An 18,233-nucleotide genomic window follows, 5' to 3' on the forward strand; every position below is an offset into this window, starting at 1 on the left:
GACCGTCTTGGCCTCGTAATTGAAGCCCCTGTTTATCAGATCATCCTCAAGGTTACATAAAATAAAACTTGCTTCTTTGTTTAATAATACTGTTATTTTTATTATTTAAGTCTTTTTGGAAGAAAGTTGTACTGTATCTACTGTTGTATGTTCCAAAACGATGTGGGGAGAGGGGCGGCCACGCCCACTTAGGAGACAGGAAGTGTATACCATTTCATATCATTGGCAGTAACGGTAATGCGCTATCTTCTGTATAGAGGATCTTTGGTTAAAGTATATGAAGTCTGTACAGACTGAGTCATGTGACTAGTTTTGGCTGAAGGAATCAGTCAGCAGCTGAGCTCTGGTTGCTAGGGGCAACAAGAACCTCGACTTCAGAACCTTCCGGTTTGGCTGTGAGAAAACCCCAGATTTTGGCTTCTGACAAGGTCTCAAATAACTCCGATTCGTGATCAAACCGTAGCTCGTGGCCAAAAAATGAAAACATTGTGAGAGATACAGAAGCCGGCAGATTCTGACAATCTTCATTTTATTCAGATATTCTTTAAATTATTTGATTAAGCTCAGTGCGAAGACAGAGTGAGATTATTTTGAAGAAAATGTTTGATTACATTACAGTCAATGGGGACTGGTATTGGCGGCGCTCTAGGCTCCCCCATTTAAATTTTGTGCATACCACGCCTGTCAAAGTCACATTTTATGAATCCCAACACCTATGTCTACATTCTGACCAAAAATTATTTGTCTCATTTTTACGGTTTTTACTCCGAGCCGTGAGCTCGTGTTACAAATAAAAATTTGGGTTATTTTTTACTGTTTCCGACACTCTATCAATCGACATTCGGGACTCTAGGTTTGACGAAAAAGTGATTTCCAGTCCTCGCTTGTGTGCTCATATTTTGAAAAATGTACATCTAAGGAAAAAACTGTTTGGTGTTTTGGAGAGAAGAGAAGTTTTCCTCCGTTTTGAAGTCTGAATCACTTTTCCACGTGCAGGTATGAGAAAGTTAGGTGACTCACAAAAAAGGTGATGTTTTTTTTACCTGCTCCCGTCCACACTGTGACATTCTGCGCCACATACATACATGGAGAAATCTCCCCATTAGTTTGGAAATTTTGAAATGTTTTTGCACTTCGTGCAAAAACTATTTGTGCGATCGCTCAGAAAATTCAGAGGACTGTAGTTAAATAGATAAATTCAGGGCCTACAACTTTCTAAATCGGTTCAGAATTTTTCGAGTAACGGTGTGCGAGTGGTGAGGCCCCAAAGTTCTCCCAATGCGTTCCGGATGGGCCAAAAAACGCACATTTTCGCAAGTTGCGCAAAAACGTCTTACCACTCGATTCCCGATTAGGGCGCACGTTTCTATTTTTTAACTTTTTGCATTTTCTCAAAGCTGCGGGACTAGTTACGCACCGAAGATTATACGGAAGAATAATTAATAAGCCTGAGCAATAATAAGAGTGCCTCTGGCGCAGCCGTGGCACTAATAAGATAACCTTGTTTGAATTGTAAAATGGGTTTGGTTAAACCTGACTAAAATGCTCAGACTTTTAGTCGACTGAAACTTGACACGACTAAAAGGAGAATGAACGTGACTAAAACTAATAAAAACTAAAATGATAGCTGGACTAAAGACTAGACTAAAACTAGAATGGAAGCGTCTGCTAAAAACAACACTAGTGGTGAGTTGAAGAGTTGGAGCAGCTGAGGTGGAAAACTTCAGAAACTAACGTTAATGAGAGGAAACCTGAGGAAAACATCCTCCATGTGTGCAGCCATCAACATCTGTACAGATGTGTGTGGATGAGGAGTCAGATGTGTGCAGCCATCAACATCTGTACAGATGTGTGTGGATGAGGAGTCAGGACGGGAGGACCGGCTTCACTGAAGCTTCACTCATTACTACCTTTAAAGAATACGACAAAGCTCCCAAATGATTCAATTCTGATCCCAAATCAGATTCCTGAAGCACCGCAAAGTTGTTTTACTACGATCCAACTCAAAAACTGACCAGTCAAAGTTAACGGCAACTCTGAGGTAACGACGAGTCAAAACTATCTTAAACAAGTTCAGTTCAGTCAGAACAAACATAAATCTGTGTTTATACATTTAAAATAAGTTTGGTATTATTTCTTAAATCTCATTCTTAATTCTTTCATTTACATCTGACTGAGAAAAAGGCTCCACATTAAGTTCATTGGTTTGTTTGTGATAAATCTGTGTTTTCCAGACAGTGTGATGTGTAACTGGAATAAATAAACCTTAAAATCAGCCTGAACATTTCTGTAAACGACGTCTGCAGCTCCTCCTGCTGCAGGATTTATTTACAGTTAAACATTTGCTAAATCGGAGGAAAAGGTCAAAGTTTAATAATAAAGTCCCTGCAGAAGTTTATGGTGTCACTCATAAATGGATTAATCATTAAACCAGGGTTCCTTGAACGCATCACGGAGCCACGTTTATTAACTTGAACCTTCACGGTGTTAAAATGTAAAATATCACATGAAAAATAAAGATATGAAATAAAAACAGCTCAAAAACACAATCAAACCGGAACTACAAACCTTCTTATTCTGTCATCTAATGTTTCTCTCGTTACTTTGGTGTTTCCAGGAACGACGGAATACTTTCCAGGAACTAAACTAAGACGTTTTGATGACAGAAGAAACTTCAAAACGTTTCATTAATTGGTTCTTAAACAACTTCTTACAAAATACCGAGTTACTTGTTCCTGCAGTTAATAGGGAGGTTTTACTCACCAGCTGCTCCAACTGCGTCGCAGCTTCATCTGCTGAAATCAGAAGCAATTTAGAAAAGTTAAAGTTTAACACTTTTACTGTCAGAGGGCAAAGTTCAGTCCAAACACGTTTTTATTACATGGAGTTCAGCCGGTTCCGACCAAAACACTGGTTTCTGTCACATTTGTGTAAATGTCCTGCAGAATCCACGAGTGAAGCTTCAACCTGCATCAAAGTTTCAAGTTTGTGGTTTTAAATTATTTGTGGTTTACAAACAATTAAGAATAAGATTTAAGTAACACAACAATAAACCCAACATGTTTTAATGTTGATGTATTTATCATTGATCAATATCATTTGTTTGCATTAAGAAACCGGTGAATGAATAAAACTACAATATAAATAACTTTGTTCTGAAAAACCTTAATATGACACAGAAACAGAGACTTTAGGAGACAGAATGATAAATATGTGAACTCTGTGTGGAGGGTTCAGGTTTAAAAACATGTTAAAAATTATTTCATGAAAATTAACACAAGATATGAAGTAGTTTATATAAAAACACATTTATTAACATGAAAAATAAAGATTTTATTCTCATGAGCTCGATCTTGATAAAATTATAGTGTCAAAACTTGTTTTACATTACAAAATTTAGATTGGTGAAAGTCTAAACAGCAAACAGCTGATTTTAAGAACCGCCCATTTCTACTTCATACGTCTCCTAAACCTGTCGGTTCATTTAGATTTTGACTATGGATCTAATCAATAACAGTTTAAAACACTTGTTAACGTTTATTAAACCGTGTTGCAGCCCTGGGGGATTTTACACCAACACTTTTCCTGCACCTTTGGACAGACGTCCTCCTGCAGTCGCTCAGTTAGTATCTGCGTCTGCATCTGCACCTGCACCTGCACCTGCACCTGCACCTGTGTCTGCGTCTGCGTCTGCGTGTATAAAGTTTGGTGTAAATCGGAGTATCTTTGACATTTTTCCTCCAGGGACGAGGGGGCACCTGTCAGCCAGCGAAGCCGAGGACGGCGCACCATTCCCGGACACAAATCCGCTAAAGACCCCCGCGCTAGGCCGGTGAGCTGGGTGTTTGAGCATGGGGTCTAGGGGTCTTTGGGACGGTGAGCATCGGTTCGGTCAGCGTTCCCCGACGGAGGAGGAGGCCCAGAGGTTTCGAGAGACCCCGGACCAGCTGGTCCAGAGGCTCGCGGGGAGGCCCGCCAGCATCGCGTGGCTTAGATCCACTGCCAAGTTGCGCTGAGACCGCGAGGGGTCGTCCCCGGAGGCAGACAGACCCAGAACCAGACCGAGAGAGCCATACCATGCCCTGAGCTTCTGATCGAAAGAAAACAAGATAAAGTGTCATCCTCGGCTGTTTACGCAGTCAGTGGTTCAAAACACATGTCAGGACACTAAAACACACTGGGAAATCGTTCATAATAATGTGTTTTTGGACAGTTTGGACAGTTTGTGAGGTCCTGCACACACAGGCTGATGGCTGGTTTCTCATCCCCGGGAGGTGCTGGAGAGGTGAAACAACTGTGGATGAGCGTCTTTGGGGTCCCACAGACCCCGTTGGAGGTCTTCAAAATTCATGACAACCGGGCCGAGGACCGGGACTTCCAGCCGACCGAGTACGAGAAAGGCACACCGTTATCGGACACTTGTTCGTCGATCACCGGTCCTCGGCTGGAAGGCCGACACGAGCGATTTATTGGTCAAAACTCGGGCCGAACGACGCCGTTCTACCCTCCAGAATATTCTAAACTCTCTGCTGGTTGTCTCGGACTCATGTTATGAACCGTGAGCGAGCACCACGTGGGACCTTCAGAACAAACATGGAGGCGGACCACGAACGGAGAAAAGTACTAAGTGCCACGACTGAGAAAGTTCTTCCAGAAAGTAGTTTAGAGCACTTTTGGAGCATTTGGAACACAATGAAATAGGTTTGTAGTAAATTGTAAAGAAAATGTTATAGACTATATCTGGGGAACCGTGAGGTCCTGGAAGCCTATACCCCATATTTAACATCATCCTATAGGTGCCTATACGTGTATAAAGTGTGGTTTAAATCGGAGTATCTTCGACTTTTTTCCTCCAGGGACGAGGGGGCACCTGTCAGCCAGCGAGGCCGAGGACGGCGCACTATTCCCGGACATAAATCCGTCGAAGACCCCCGGGTTCGGCCGGTGAGCTGGGTGTTTGAGCATGGGGTCCAGGGGGTGTTTGGGACGGTGAGCATCGGTTCGGTCAGCGTTCCCCGACGGAGGAGGAGGCAGAGAGGTTCAGAGACACCCCGGACCAGCTGGTCCAGAGGCTCGCGGGGAAGCCTGCCAGGATCGCGTGGCTTAGATCCGCTGCCAAGTGGCACTGAGCCCCCGGGGGTCGTCCCAGGAGGCAGATGGACCCAGAACTGGACCCGAGAGAGCCATACCATGCCCTGAGCTTCTGATCAAAAGAAAACAAAACAAAGTGTCATCCATGGCTGTTTAGGCAATCACTGTTTCAAAAGATGTGTCAGGACAATAAAACACACTGGGAAGTTGTTCATAATAAGGTGTTTTTGGACAGTTTGTGAGGTCCCGCACACACAGGCTGATGGCTGGTTTCTCATCCCTGGAAGGTGCTGGAGAGGTTGAACAACCGTGGATGAGCGTCTTTGGGGTCCCAAAGACCCCGCTGGAGGTCCTCTAAAATTTCATTACAACCGGGCGGAGGACCGGGACTTCCAGCCGACCGAGTCCGAGAAAGGCGCACCATTATCGGACACTTGTTCGTCGATCACCGGTCCTCGCCTGGAAGTCCCGACCCGAGCGATTTATTGGTCAAAACTCGGGCCGAACGACGCCGTTCTACCCTCCAGAATATTGTAAACTCTCTGCTGGTTGTCTCGGACTCATATTATGAACCGTGAGCGGCCGCCACGTCGGACCTTCAGAACAAACATGGAGGAGGACCACGAACGGAGAAAAGTATTAAGTGCCACGACTGAGAAAGTTCTTCCAGAAAGTGGTTTACAGCACGTTTTGGAGCATTTGGAACACAATGAAATAGGTTTGTAGTAAAGTGTAAAGAAAATGTTATAGGCTATATATTGGGAACCGTGAGGTCCTGGAAGCCTATACCCCAGATTTCACATCATCTTATAGGTGCCCATAAGTGTGTAAAGTTTGGTTTAAATCGGAGTATCTTTGACTTTTTTCCTCCAGGGACGAGGGGGCACCTGTCAGCCAGCGAGGCCGAGGACGGCGCACCATTCCCGGACATAAATCCGCCGAAGACCCCCGGGTTGGGCTGGTGAGCTGGGTGTTTGAGCATGGGGAGGAGACCGAGAGACCCTGGACCAGCTGGACCAGAGGCTTGCGGGGAGGAGAGCCCAGCTGAACGGGGCTTACATCGGGGGTCGTCCCTGGAGCCAGACCTCCAGGCCTGGACACGGACTGACAGGCAGCAGCACACACCCACGAACCAGACCACCATTCCTGGAACAAACTCCTGCCTGCCAGCCTCCTGCATTCCAGCCTGTCTCTTTGTCGTTTAATAAATAGTATTGGTAATAGTAATAGGTAATTGTAATAGTATTTTACCTCTTTTATCATTTTATTTCATTTTATTTGTTATTTACCGTTTAATTGTGTCTTGCCACTTTTAATGTTGATGTAAAGCACTTTGAATTACCTTGTGTTGAATTGTGCTATACAAATAAACTTGCCTTGCCTTACATGCTAACCACCTGCTGAAAGTCACGTGAACATCCAAACATCCAGTCAGCATATTTGTGTTTTCAGATTTATTACCTTGTTTGTCTATTATTGTGTCTTGTGATGAAAATCAGATCGCTTCTGATTGCAGTTACTGCAGAAACCCAGTTAATTCCTAGATATCAAATTACATTGTGATTGTCAAAACTACAGTCAGAATTACTTGCATAATCATTTTACAGTCATTCACAAAAGTCTGAACTCTTTCTCACAGGTTTTGGTAAACTTTAAAGGAGCTGTGTGTAAGAAGAATAATAAAACGAATCATAAAATGACCCTGATATGTCAACAGACATTTAAAAATCATGTTCTTTTCAAATACTTATGTCACTGACAACAGCACTCAAGCCAGGATATTCTAGTTTAAAAAGAGGAGTTGCAGCCCTCAACTGATGTTTTTGTTTTCATTTTTTGTTTTGGTCTGAAGCTCCACCCTCCACCTATCTCCCAATCACGAAGTCAGTAGCGTTTCGGCATCCGGGTTGCCAGCTCGGCTCTGATTATTGCAGCAGCTGCTACAAACGTGTTGGATGAAAACATGTCTAGCGTTCCAAAAACTAAAAGACCTCGTTATGAATCCGAGTTACGTCGTGACAAGGTCCGAAATAAAACCAGGATTTGTATAGGAGATGCTTTTGAAAGATGGAGACGGCTGAAAGCGGAGAGGAATTTGAAGACAGACGCCAACGTTGCTGATTTTCTCCTGGACAGGTAAGATTCATAGCTAAATGTTTGGCTTTCATATATAAATACCATATTTTCGCGACCATACGGGCGCCGTTTGGAAAGCAGCACCCTCAGTTTTGTGTAATTTCTGTATTTAAAACACACACACGGCGCACCGAACCCAAAGGCCCCGTCTACACACACACACACACACACACACACGTGCGCCGCGGAACACAAACACAATCACACAAGTATGCGTATTTAAAAATAGAGCAGGAAAAAAACTTTGTTTGATTGTAGGCTACTTTATTTCAGTTTTTACATTAATCAAAGTACTCATCCTCTGTTTCTGCATTAAAGAGCTGCGTACCCTACGGCGTAGGCTCTGCGTCCATTTAACGTGGAACCATAAATCAGGGTTCACTTTGAACGGCCGGTGTTGCACCGGTGTTCTGCCAATATTTTTTTTCCTGTTTTTTGCTGCCCCTCACGGGTCACCTTCAGCAGAGAAGAGCTATTTAATATTAGGAAGTCCTCTCCCGGCACATCTTGCCCAATTTTCTCCGATCCAGACAGCTTTAAGGAGATTCTGATCGGAGCAGCAGCCGCTGTTTACCGGCTCTACAGGAGACGCAAGCGGGGGAAGCGCGCCGGAGCCCTCGTGCGTCTGAGAGAGAGAGGATTCCGAACCGCGCTCCCCTCCATCCACCTGGGAAACGTCCGATCCCTTACTAACAAAATAGATGAGCTTCTTATGCTCATCACAAGGAACCGGGATTATAGCAGATCTGCCGCCTTTTGCTTCACGGAAACCTGGCTCAGTGATCTGATCCCGGACAGCGCAGTACGGCTGCCGGGATTCCAGCTCATCCGAGCGGATCGCTGCAAGGAATCATCAGGGAAACGAAAAGGCGGCGGGGTCTGCCTCTATATAAACGAAGGTTGGTGCACAGATGCCACAGTGCTAAAAGTTTCTTGCAGTCCTCACTTAGAGACACTTTTTGTGAACTGTAAACCATTTTATTCACCGCGGGAGTTTTCATCCTTTGTTCTGGTCGGCGTTTACATTCCACCCGACGCGTGTGTGGCTGAAGCCACGCAGTGTCTGGCCGATCAGATAACAGACCTGGAGAAAAAACTCCCGAACTAATTTTTTATTGTTTTGGGGGACTTTAACAAAGCAAACCTCACTCACGAACTCCCGAAATTCAGACAACACGTCACGTGTCCCACCAGGGACACGCGGACCCTGGACCATTGTTACACCGTCATAAAGAATGCATACCGCTCTGTTCCCCGCGCAGCTCTTGGTCACTCTGACCATTGTCTGCTCCACCTCATCCCTACCTACAGGCAGAAATTAAAGACCTCGAAGCCTGTAGTTAATACTGTTAAAAAGTGGACTGAGGAGTCAAAGCTGGAGCTTCAGGACTGTTTTCAGATCACCGACTGGAGTGTGTTTGATGCTGCGGCCTCAGATCTCCATGAACTGACTGATACTGTTACATCCTATATCAGTTTCTGCGAGGACATGTGTGTGCAGACCAAGACGTTCTGCACATACAATAACAATAAATCCTGGTTCACTCCGACCCTCAGAAAACTACGCAGAGACAAGGAGGACGCCTACAGGAGCGGCGACCGAGCCCTGTTCAGGCAGGCCAAAAACACACTGACAAGAGAAATCAGGAAGGCGAAGCGATCCTACGGCGAACGGCTGCAGAATCGCCTCTCTGCCAACCCTGACCCCTCGTCTGTGTGGAGAGGCCTGCAGAACATCACGGGGTTCAAAAGACCAGCTCCACGCCCTGCAGGCAACCACAAACTCGCCAACCAGCTTAACAGCTTTTACTGCCGGTTCGACTCATCATCATCACCATCATCATCATCATCATCATCACTATCATCATCACCACCATCATCATCACCTTCATCATCTTCATCATCACCATCATCATCATCACCTTCATCATCTTCATCATCATCATCACCTTCATCATCTTCATCATCATCATCATCACCTTCATCATCATCACCATCATCATCATCATCATCACATGCCTCAAACGCTCCACCATCATCCCAGTCCCCAAGAAACCCACCATCACAGGTCTAAATGACTACAGACCCGTCGCCCTGACGTCTGTGGTCATGAAGACCTTTGAGCGACTGGTGTTGAGCCACCTGAAGGACACCACAGGCTCCCTGCTCGACCCCCTGCAGTTTGCCTACCGGGCAAACAGGTCGGTGGATGACGCAGTCAACATAGGACTGCATTACATCCTGCGTCATCTCGACACCTCAGGGACTTATGCGAGGATCCTGTTCGTGGACTTCAGCTCTGCGTTCAACACGATCACACCCGCAATCCTCCACCAGAAGCTCACCCAGCTCACCGTGCCTGCCCCCACCTGTCAGTGGATTACCAGCTTCCTGAGTGACAGGAGGCAGCAGGTGAGGCTGGGGAGCATCACATCCAGCACCCGTACCATCAGCACTGGCGCCCCCCAGGGGTGCGTCCTCTCACCACTGCTCTTCTCCCTCTACACTAACGACTGCACCTCAGGGGACTCTTCTGTGAAGCTCCTGAAGTACGCGGACGACACCACCGTCATCAGCCTGATCCGGGAAGGTGACGAGTCCGCGTACAGACGGGAGGTGGAACAGCTGGTCCACTGGTGCGGTCGGAACCACCTGGAACTGAACCCGCTCAAGACTGTGGAGTTGACAGTGGACTTCAGGAAAAACCCACCGCCACTCCTCCCCCTCACCATCCTCAACAGCACCGTCTCCTCCACAGACTCCTTCAAGTTCCTGGGGTCCACCATCTCCCGGGACCTGAAGTGGTCCACCCACATCAACTCCATCAGGAAGAAGGCACAGCAGAGGTTGTACTTCCTGCGGCAGCTCAGGAAGTTTAACCTGCCACAGCAGCTGCTGATCACTTTTTACACTGCCATCATCCAGTCTGTGCTCTGCTCTTCCATCACTGTCTGGTTTGGATCAGCCACCAAACTAGACAGGCACAGACTGCAACGGACCATCAGGTCTGCAGAGAGGATAGTTGGGACTAACCTCCCATCTATCGACGACCTGTACCGGTCCAGGACCAGGAAACGGGCAGGTCGAATCTCTGCAGACCCCTCACACCCGGGACACCGCCTGTTCCAACTCCTCCCCTCTGGACGGCGCTACAGAGCACTGTACGCTAAAACCTCCAGACACAAAGACAGTTTCTTCCCGCAAGCGGTTGCTCTGATGAACTCCCACAAACAATAAGTCTCAGAGTAACCAAACACGTGCAATAAAAATCATCCAGCACCCTCTTTAATAATCATGTCTGCCTCACCCTGCTGCACCTCTCACTTTTGTACTTCCTTTTGTATAATTTTTTGTATTTTTTGTATAATTTGTCTGTTAAAATTGTATATAGGTTATACTATACTTATTCTTATTTTTATTCAGAACTATCCTTCTTTTATCACTACCTCAAACTGCTGCACCTTAAAATGTTAAAATGTTTATACTGTAGATAGTAATACCACATTTGTTTATTGTTTATTTGTTTATTGTTTATTTTTTTACTACCAAAGAGCGAAATAACCGAATCAAATTCCTTGTTGGACAATGTTCGAACCTGGCCAATAAAGCTGATTCTGATTCTGATTTTTTACTTTTAGGCATAGCACTGACTGCCGTTTATTTTAGTTTAGTATTTTATGTTTTAGTTGTATTGGTTTTATTGTCTTTTAGGATTTTAAGGTTTAGTTTTAACATTCTGTCTTCTCCTTTTCTAGTGTTGCGGCTGGTGGTGTCCTCCATTCACCGTGTGGTCGAGGCGCTGGGAGTTCACTTATCGTGTGGTGGTTTGATTTGATGTGTGTTGGGTTTATACTTCTTTTCTTTAATATTTCTGATTTACGTTACTCCCAGTGTCCTAGGCAGTGAGTGGTTGGCTCCCCAGCCGTGCTGTGTCTGTCTGTCTTTCTTCATCAACTGTGGTATTTTAGAGTTTTAGTCATGTTAAATAAATGGCAGATTGACCCACGCTGACCGTCTTGGCCTCTTAATTGAAGCCCCTGTTTATCGGTGCATCTTCAAGGTTACAATAATATTAAAATAAACATGAAATATAAGGTTTTTAAACCAATATCAAGTAAAGTGCAAACTAAAATATAGTCCAGTTGTGGCAGAGGTGAGTGTGTGAGACTGAGTTCAGGTAGAGTTAAACAGTCTTATGGCTGTGGGGACGAAGGATCTCCTGAACCGCTCTGTTCTGCAGCGCAGTGAGAGGAGCCGACCGCTGCAGCTGCTCCTGCTCCTCTGTTGCTCCGGGAGGCTGTGGAGAGAGAGGGTGTCTGCTATTGTTCATTATAGCACTCAGTTGTTAAGTGTGCCCCTCTCCACCACAGATCTTAGCGGGTCCAGACTCCTGCCCAACACTGAGCCTGCTTTTTTCACCAGTTTGTCCAGTCGCTTGGTGTTTTTGATTGCAAGGCTGCCCCCCCAACACAGAGCAGCAAAAAACAGTGCACTGGCCACCACCGTGTGGTAGAACATGGTCATCATCTCCACACACACATCAAAAGACCTCAGTGTCCGCAGGAAGAACAGGCGGGTCTGCCCCTTCTTGTATCTGATTCTGAAACATGACCCAAAATGAAATGAAAAAATGAGTTCATTGATATGTTTGTTGAAGGGAATACTTTAGTTGAAGTAACGGCAGGAGACAGGCTGATGCTCCATTTCTAATTTTGCTTTGGGATCTGCTAACAGTATTAGAATCTGCCTTTTTCACTTTGGAAGTATGTTTCTGCTTTGAACATGACTGTGTGCAGATGGAAATTTACTTGGAGATTTATATGGCTGGCAGCACGGTGGCTTAGTGGTTAGCACTGTTGCCTCACAGCAAGAAGGTCCCCGGTTCGACTCCCAGGCCCGGCAGGGGCCTTTCTGTGTGGAGTTTGCATGTGCTCCCCGTGCTTGCGTGGGTTTTCTCCGGGTACTCTGGTTTCCTCCCACAGTCCAAAGAAATGCATATTAGGTTAATTGGTGATTCTAAATTGCCCGTAGGTGTGAGTGTGGTTGTGAGCATGGTTTGTGTGTTTATATGTGGCCCTGTGATGGACTGGTGACCTGTCCAGGGTGTAACCCCTGCCTCTCACCTGAAAATGAGCTGGGATAGGCTCCAGCAGACCCCCGTGACCCCGTGTGGCGGCACGAAGAGGTAGTTTTGGTCAAGGTTACGTTAAAAGGATTTTTACTGTTGCCAAACAACGCCACCCTGGGAGTTTCACCCAGGGAATTCAAAGTAAACTCGTTCAGGAGAAAAGGCACTCAGGTCCGTCACAAAGTGAGGCAGAGACAGTCGTTCAATTTATACAAAAGTAGGTTTGTTTTTATTATTCAAATTGTTTCTGTAAAAATGATCAGTTAAAAGAAGTCATTCACTAGGGGAGGGATTTTAAAAAGGGGCCAATCAGGGCTGAGACTTTCTGGTGTGGATGGGTCAACTAAGAGGGGATACTTAAAACACCACACGTGCAATAAAATAAGGTGCAAAACTTAAACACAGCACACAACAAAAGGAAGGGGCACCACCACCGGACACCAATCCACCACCGTCAGCTCAGCACCTGAGAGGGGGGAAACCAGAGGACAGTTAGGGAACAAATTAACACAAAAAGAAATGAATAAACTTAAATTAGACGTAATTAGGCTCAACAATCACTTGCTGGCCACTCAAAATATACAAAATCACAGATACCTCAAAAGAAATATAAATAACGGAAACTAAAACAATAAGTTCCTAAATGAAATAAAATACAAATAAACAGGACCAACAAACACACAAAACAACCAATAAACCAAGTCCCACACTGTTCTCTCTCTCACACATACACACACGCGCACACAGACACTAAAAAAACTTGGCTGAACGTCACGGAGCTCCAAGCGACACGGTAGCTCCAAGCGACACGGTAGCTCCAGCAAGGCAAAGCAGCTCCACAAGGCAACAGACGCACACAGCAAGGCAAAGCAGCAGGGGTTTAGCGGTGGCTACATGGACATCTTTAACCTACAATAATAAAAACATAACATAAGAAACTACAAGTGGCTGGCAGAGAAAGCCATTGTCACTGAACACCTACCAATCAGGCATTCCTGGCCATTACGGCATGGAAAGAGGGGTCAGCGCAGCATGTGCGCAACCTGTAAGCAAACACACAGGTTGCTGCGTGTACAACGCCGAGGAGGATGACGCGGGGGGGGGGGGGGGAAGCTCACTTACCAGCAGTAAGCAGTGAACGGCGTACAGAACGGTACAAGCGGTGAGCAGCATCAGCATTCAACACAGGGACAGGGCGACATGAGCTTTGACACTTTCCACGTCAATTGCACCGTGAAGAAGCAGCATGCAGCAATCACCCAAACGAGCCTCCACACCCAGGGGCTGAAGTGACGGACGTCAAGTGGCAACGAAGCCCGGCCCCTGGGAGCAAGAGAGAGACAGGTATTGCAACCCCCCTTTTATACCGTCACTGCCCACTAGAAGTGACGTTTTTTCATAATATATTTTTAAAAAATGTGCCCAATCTCGTCTGATCTCGGAAGCTAAGCAGGGTCGGGCCTGGTTAGAACTTGGATGGGAGACCGCCTGGGAATGGCTCATGACCCCCCCAAGTCCCTATGGTCAACCTGGGGTGTGGGTGATCCTGGTGATGGAGGTGTCCAAGCTGTGGAGCTGTGAAGCAGAAGGTTGCGGGTTCGATCCCAGGCTGTGGCAAAGATGAAGAAGCGCTTCAGGGGTCATTCAGACGTGTGTGGAGTCTTTGCAAATTATGTATTAATGATAACTGATGTATTAATGAATGGAGAATAAAACTCATGGTAAATACAACATCTGGGGGTTAAGTCTCTTCAGTATTGCTGAATTCAAATCTGCTGAAATGCCTCAATATAGAGAAATAAGTATATCAACTCCACTGGCAAAGCATTACTGCTGAACAGGTAAAACAAAGTCAATTAATCACCATGAAACTTTTGTAGATTACTGCTTACCCTGAGACAACAAAAAAAAAAAATCATATCACAATTTTCAAATTCACATCCAAATTAAGTGTGACGTCATTATGTGCGAATTTGCATCCAATATCTAAAAAAAAAAACTTATTGTTCATAAGGAACAAGCCAGAGAGGGTTCATGTAGATATGTGATACTTTAATATTCTATCCTGTTCACCTAATTACTGCAATGCCTATGTTTTTAGGCCTATGTTATTGTAGTAATTAGGAGGCTTAAAACTATTTTTTTTTAGCCTGGTACATACTGTAGCAGATTTGGATACAGCCACTTTAAATACCCCCAAAATGTTAAATAAGCCAATTTCTGACATTCTACCTAGTCTATTGTTGGAAAGGGAAAAGTTGCAGCAGCATTTTATACAAAAACTGTATGCAGCCAATAAGTGTACAAAGAATTTTAATGATGGCAGTAACAGGTTGCAGAGTTGTGTCTTTCTGCTCACAATCTAAAAAAAAAACAACAATAAAGACACATTATTCTCAAGTAATCATGCAAGAAAATATATTTTATTAAAATAACAACAATCATAAATATTATAAACTTTATTTATAGAGCAAGAATGCAGCCCAAACTGCTTAAACAAAGCAATATCAGATGCAGCAAAACAACAGTTAAAAACAACAAATCAATTCCAACAAAACAAGAACAGTCAACATATACAATGTAATGCTACTATAGTGTGCGTAGTGTTGTGTATGAGGGAGGATCTGCATCTGCTCACAGATGTTGACTTTCTAACTCACTTTCCTCTTCCTTAATTCCTCATCGACCACATTTTTAAAGTGTTCAAAACTGTCATAGACAACACCATCAAAACCAGAAGTGGTTGATTTCTTTGTTGCTGGGCAGAAGGTGAAGATTTTCTGGCTGCTTCCTTTGGTTTTGTCCTTGGAGGGCGTGTACCTCTTATATATTGATGTATATGAAGCGACCGGTAACCATGGCAACATAAACGCGTTCACTGCCATCAACGCCAAACTCCATAAGCGGAACGGAGACAGCTAAACGGACAACGGTACAAAACACTATACTGCTTATGGAAAACTCAAGTTGCCACAATTATTTACATCTCACAGCGTTTGCCGAGACTTCGGCGTAGTTTACACAACACATAAATACGTCACAATCGGATTATGAGCCTGCCAAGTCGTCAATGTGTTGCGTGAATGCAGCGAGGTCGCCATTGAAGTGTACGCTACGGTGCCTCATACACGCCAAACTGCCGCTAGAAAAGCAGGGTAATGAAGAAAGTTTAAATACAATGTGAAGGAGATGATGCTTGGACGTAAAATTGAATCCTGTGTATAAGTGTCACGCCACTTACTATTCGGCTTATAAACGGTAGCGTTTCAATACAGATTAATCAATATTTCACTCAAACTGTCCCCTGATAAGTAAAATGATCACTGCAAAAACTCACAATCTTAACAAGAATATTTGTCTTATTTCTAGTTAAAATGTCTCATTTTAGTGTGACCAGGTGTTAATACACAAGACCCAGAATAAACTGGAGCCAGAGACTGCTATATCAAAAAATATAGATTTTATTCACAATAAATATATGGGATCAAGGCTGCATCATCAGGGAACTGGTGCCGAGTTACACATAAGAAGAACTGTCCCAAAATACGTAGGCAAACACCACTACACACAATCCAAGCCAGCTCAAATCAAACTGTATGCCACACTCAAGTGAACCTTCTCACAGCAAGCTAAGGTGACTCAAACCACACAATAAAGTGCATCTGCAAAATGGCTACTCGACCACTCAGTCCCTCTTTTACGCAGCCAAAAGCCCAACATGAAAAATAAATAAACAAAAAGATGGCCCCGTTCATTGACTAGTTAAAAGCTCTAAAATATGTTAAGTCTGGGAAAAACAGTGGTTGGCTCCTCCAGTAATGTCCTTGTTTGAAAACTAAAAGAAACAAAAGCACATTAATATACAAAAACAAACTTCAGAAACATTCTACAAAACATGTGCAATTTATATACAAGTAAATATACCTTGCTAGACTGGAACACTGTCCCTTCCCCCAATCAGAGACATCCAGGTGACTGGAATCTGGTTTCTTGGCTGATGTGCAGAAACAATCACTCAGTTTTAGTCCCTCACCAAATATGAAAAAGCAAATGAAGCACCAAACAAAAGCTCCTTCAGCTGCTCTCCCTCAGGTGTGTCTCAGTGCAGGAAGAGAGGCCCAGGTGAGCTTTCCGCCCCTTTTATAGACTCCGCCCCATGATGCCAATGCTAGACTGCCTGTTACCTTCCCTTCCACATTAGTAAAAAAAAAAATCTCATTACACTTAAAACAAGACTCATCACTGGAAAAAACAACAATTTTCACCTGTTTCAAGTATATTTTCACTTGAAATAAATAGAAAAATCTGCCAGTGGAAAAATTTTTTTTTGCTTGTAATAAGAAGATAAATCTTGTTCCACTGGCAGATTTTCCTACTTATTTCAAGTGAAATTTTACTTGAAACAGATGAAAATGGTCAAATAAGTTATTTTTCTGGTGATGACTCTAAATGTTGAAATAGCAGTAAAACCACATTCATTGATGAAATGACATAAGGGATGGAAAGGAGGGATGATTTTACAGGGGGGATGATTTGGACCGTTTTTATTTCAGGGGGGATGCAATTTTTCCTTATTGTTTTTTTAATCCAGCAGGTGTGCGTGATGCCTTTTACTCCGACAAAGCCTCCTCCCACGCCTGTGCTCCAGGAAGACACTCACTGACACTGAGTCCAGTTGAATAAAGCTTTTGTTGCACATCATCAGCTGTTGTGCTAACGACAGTCCGGTCAGTGATCCAGTCAGATTTCACAGTTTCAAGCTTCCTCCTTCAGACCGGGATGCAATGAAGACGGCAGACATCTGAGAGCACCAGGGCAGATCTTGTAACAGAGTCAGACAGTATGCATCATCTTTTACACTCAGTAGAATTACATGCCGCTCAACAAGCAGTATGCTAGTTATTGCATATTGAACTGGCAGTGTGAACACAGCTATAGAGACCAATGCATGTGTTAAATCAATATCACTGAAAGCAATTGGAACTCATTCGTACAAGAAGAAAAGCTGGCGTTTGTTTTTTTTTGGTGATGATAAAACTTTAAATACAGTGTCATCCACGACAACTTGTGTGTGCTAAAATGTAACGATTAGATAGCAAGATCATGTGTTATTGGATTGGTATTAGAGTCTTCAAATCAATGGGAATAACTCATAAGAATGCTTGGTAAAATGTTTCGACCTGAGCTGGAAGACATCTTCACATCAACTCAATGCAACACAATAATGTGTTGTTTTTGATAATACACAAGCTCGTTTTTTAACCTCTCATTCAGCACCCGGGTATTGTAGGTGTTGTTTTTTGAAGCTTTGCACATGTAAAATAAAGTGTTGAACGCAGCTCCCTGTCGGACACTTTTTTTGGAACCAGCATGAGTTGGAAATGTCTTCAAATTCCCTCACATGGCATTTTTTGTTGTTAGATTGCCATTACAGTTATAATATTTTCATGGTCCTGTGGGAGAATAATGTCACTACTTAATAATAATAATAATAATAAATTTTATTTGTATAGCACTTTTCATGTGTAATCTCAAAGTGCATTACATAAACAAGGGAAAGTCAGGGCACATAAAAGACGAGAAGTAAAAAAGCATAAAAATAGTAAAAAACATCTAAGAAAGACCAGGGAAAGCCTTCCTGAACAGGAAAGTTTTAAGTTTTACTTCTGCTGTGCTTTTAAACAGCTGTGTGTGTCTGGTTTTCTGGTGTTTATAATAACAAGAAAAGAAATACATCTTCACTCTAATGTGCTCCATGAAAGAGCATTTGAACGCTACGCGTCTGAAGCTGGAGCTGATTTGCTGCAAACGAGGATGAATGTGCACATGTTCCCAAACGTAGCAACAGCGCCCTCTGCTGGTTCATGGCGGTATGGTC

General features: G+C 44.0%; 2 protein-coding genes across 5 annotated transcripts in view; one reads left to right on the forward strand and one right to left on the reverse strand.

The window, feature by feature from the left end:
* LOC133442115 (protein NLRC3-like) overlaps nucleotides 1-2,804 on the reverse strand; it is a 77,102-nt gene extending 74,298 nt beyond the window's left edge. For all 4 annotated transcript variants that reach the window (XM_061720054.1, XM_061720053.1, XM_061720055.1 and 1 more), the window contains exon 1: nucleotides 2,764-2,804. The gene's annotated coding sequence lies outside the window, so the exon portion shown is untranslated. The remainder of the gene's footprint in view (nucleotides 1-2,763) is intronic.
* Nucleotides 1,698-18,233, forward strand: part of LOC133442112 (NACHT, LRR and PYD domains-containing protein 12-like) — a 67,966-nt gene continuing 51,430 nt past the window's right edge. The window contains exon 1 of the mRNA XM_061720048.1: nucleotides 1,698-1,713. The gene's annotated coding sequence lies outside the window, so the exon portion shown is untranslated. The remainder of the gene's footprint in view (nucleotides 1,714-18,233) is intronic.

The sequence above is a fragment of the Cololabis saira genome, chromosome 4 (assembly GCF_033807715.1).
Source record: "Cololabis saira isolate AMF1-May2022 chromosome 4, fColSai1.1, whole genome shotgun sequence".
Lineage (NCBI taxonomy): Eukaryota > Metazoa > Chordata > Actinopteri > Beloniformes > Belonidae > Cololabis > Cololabis saira.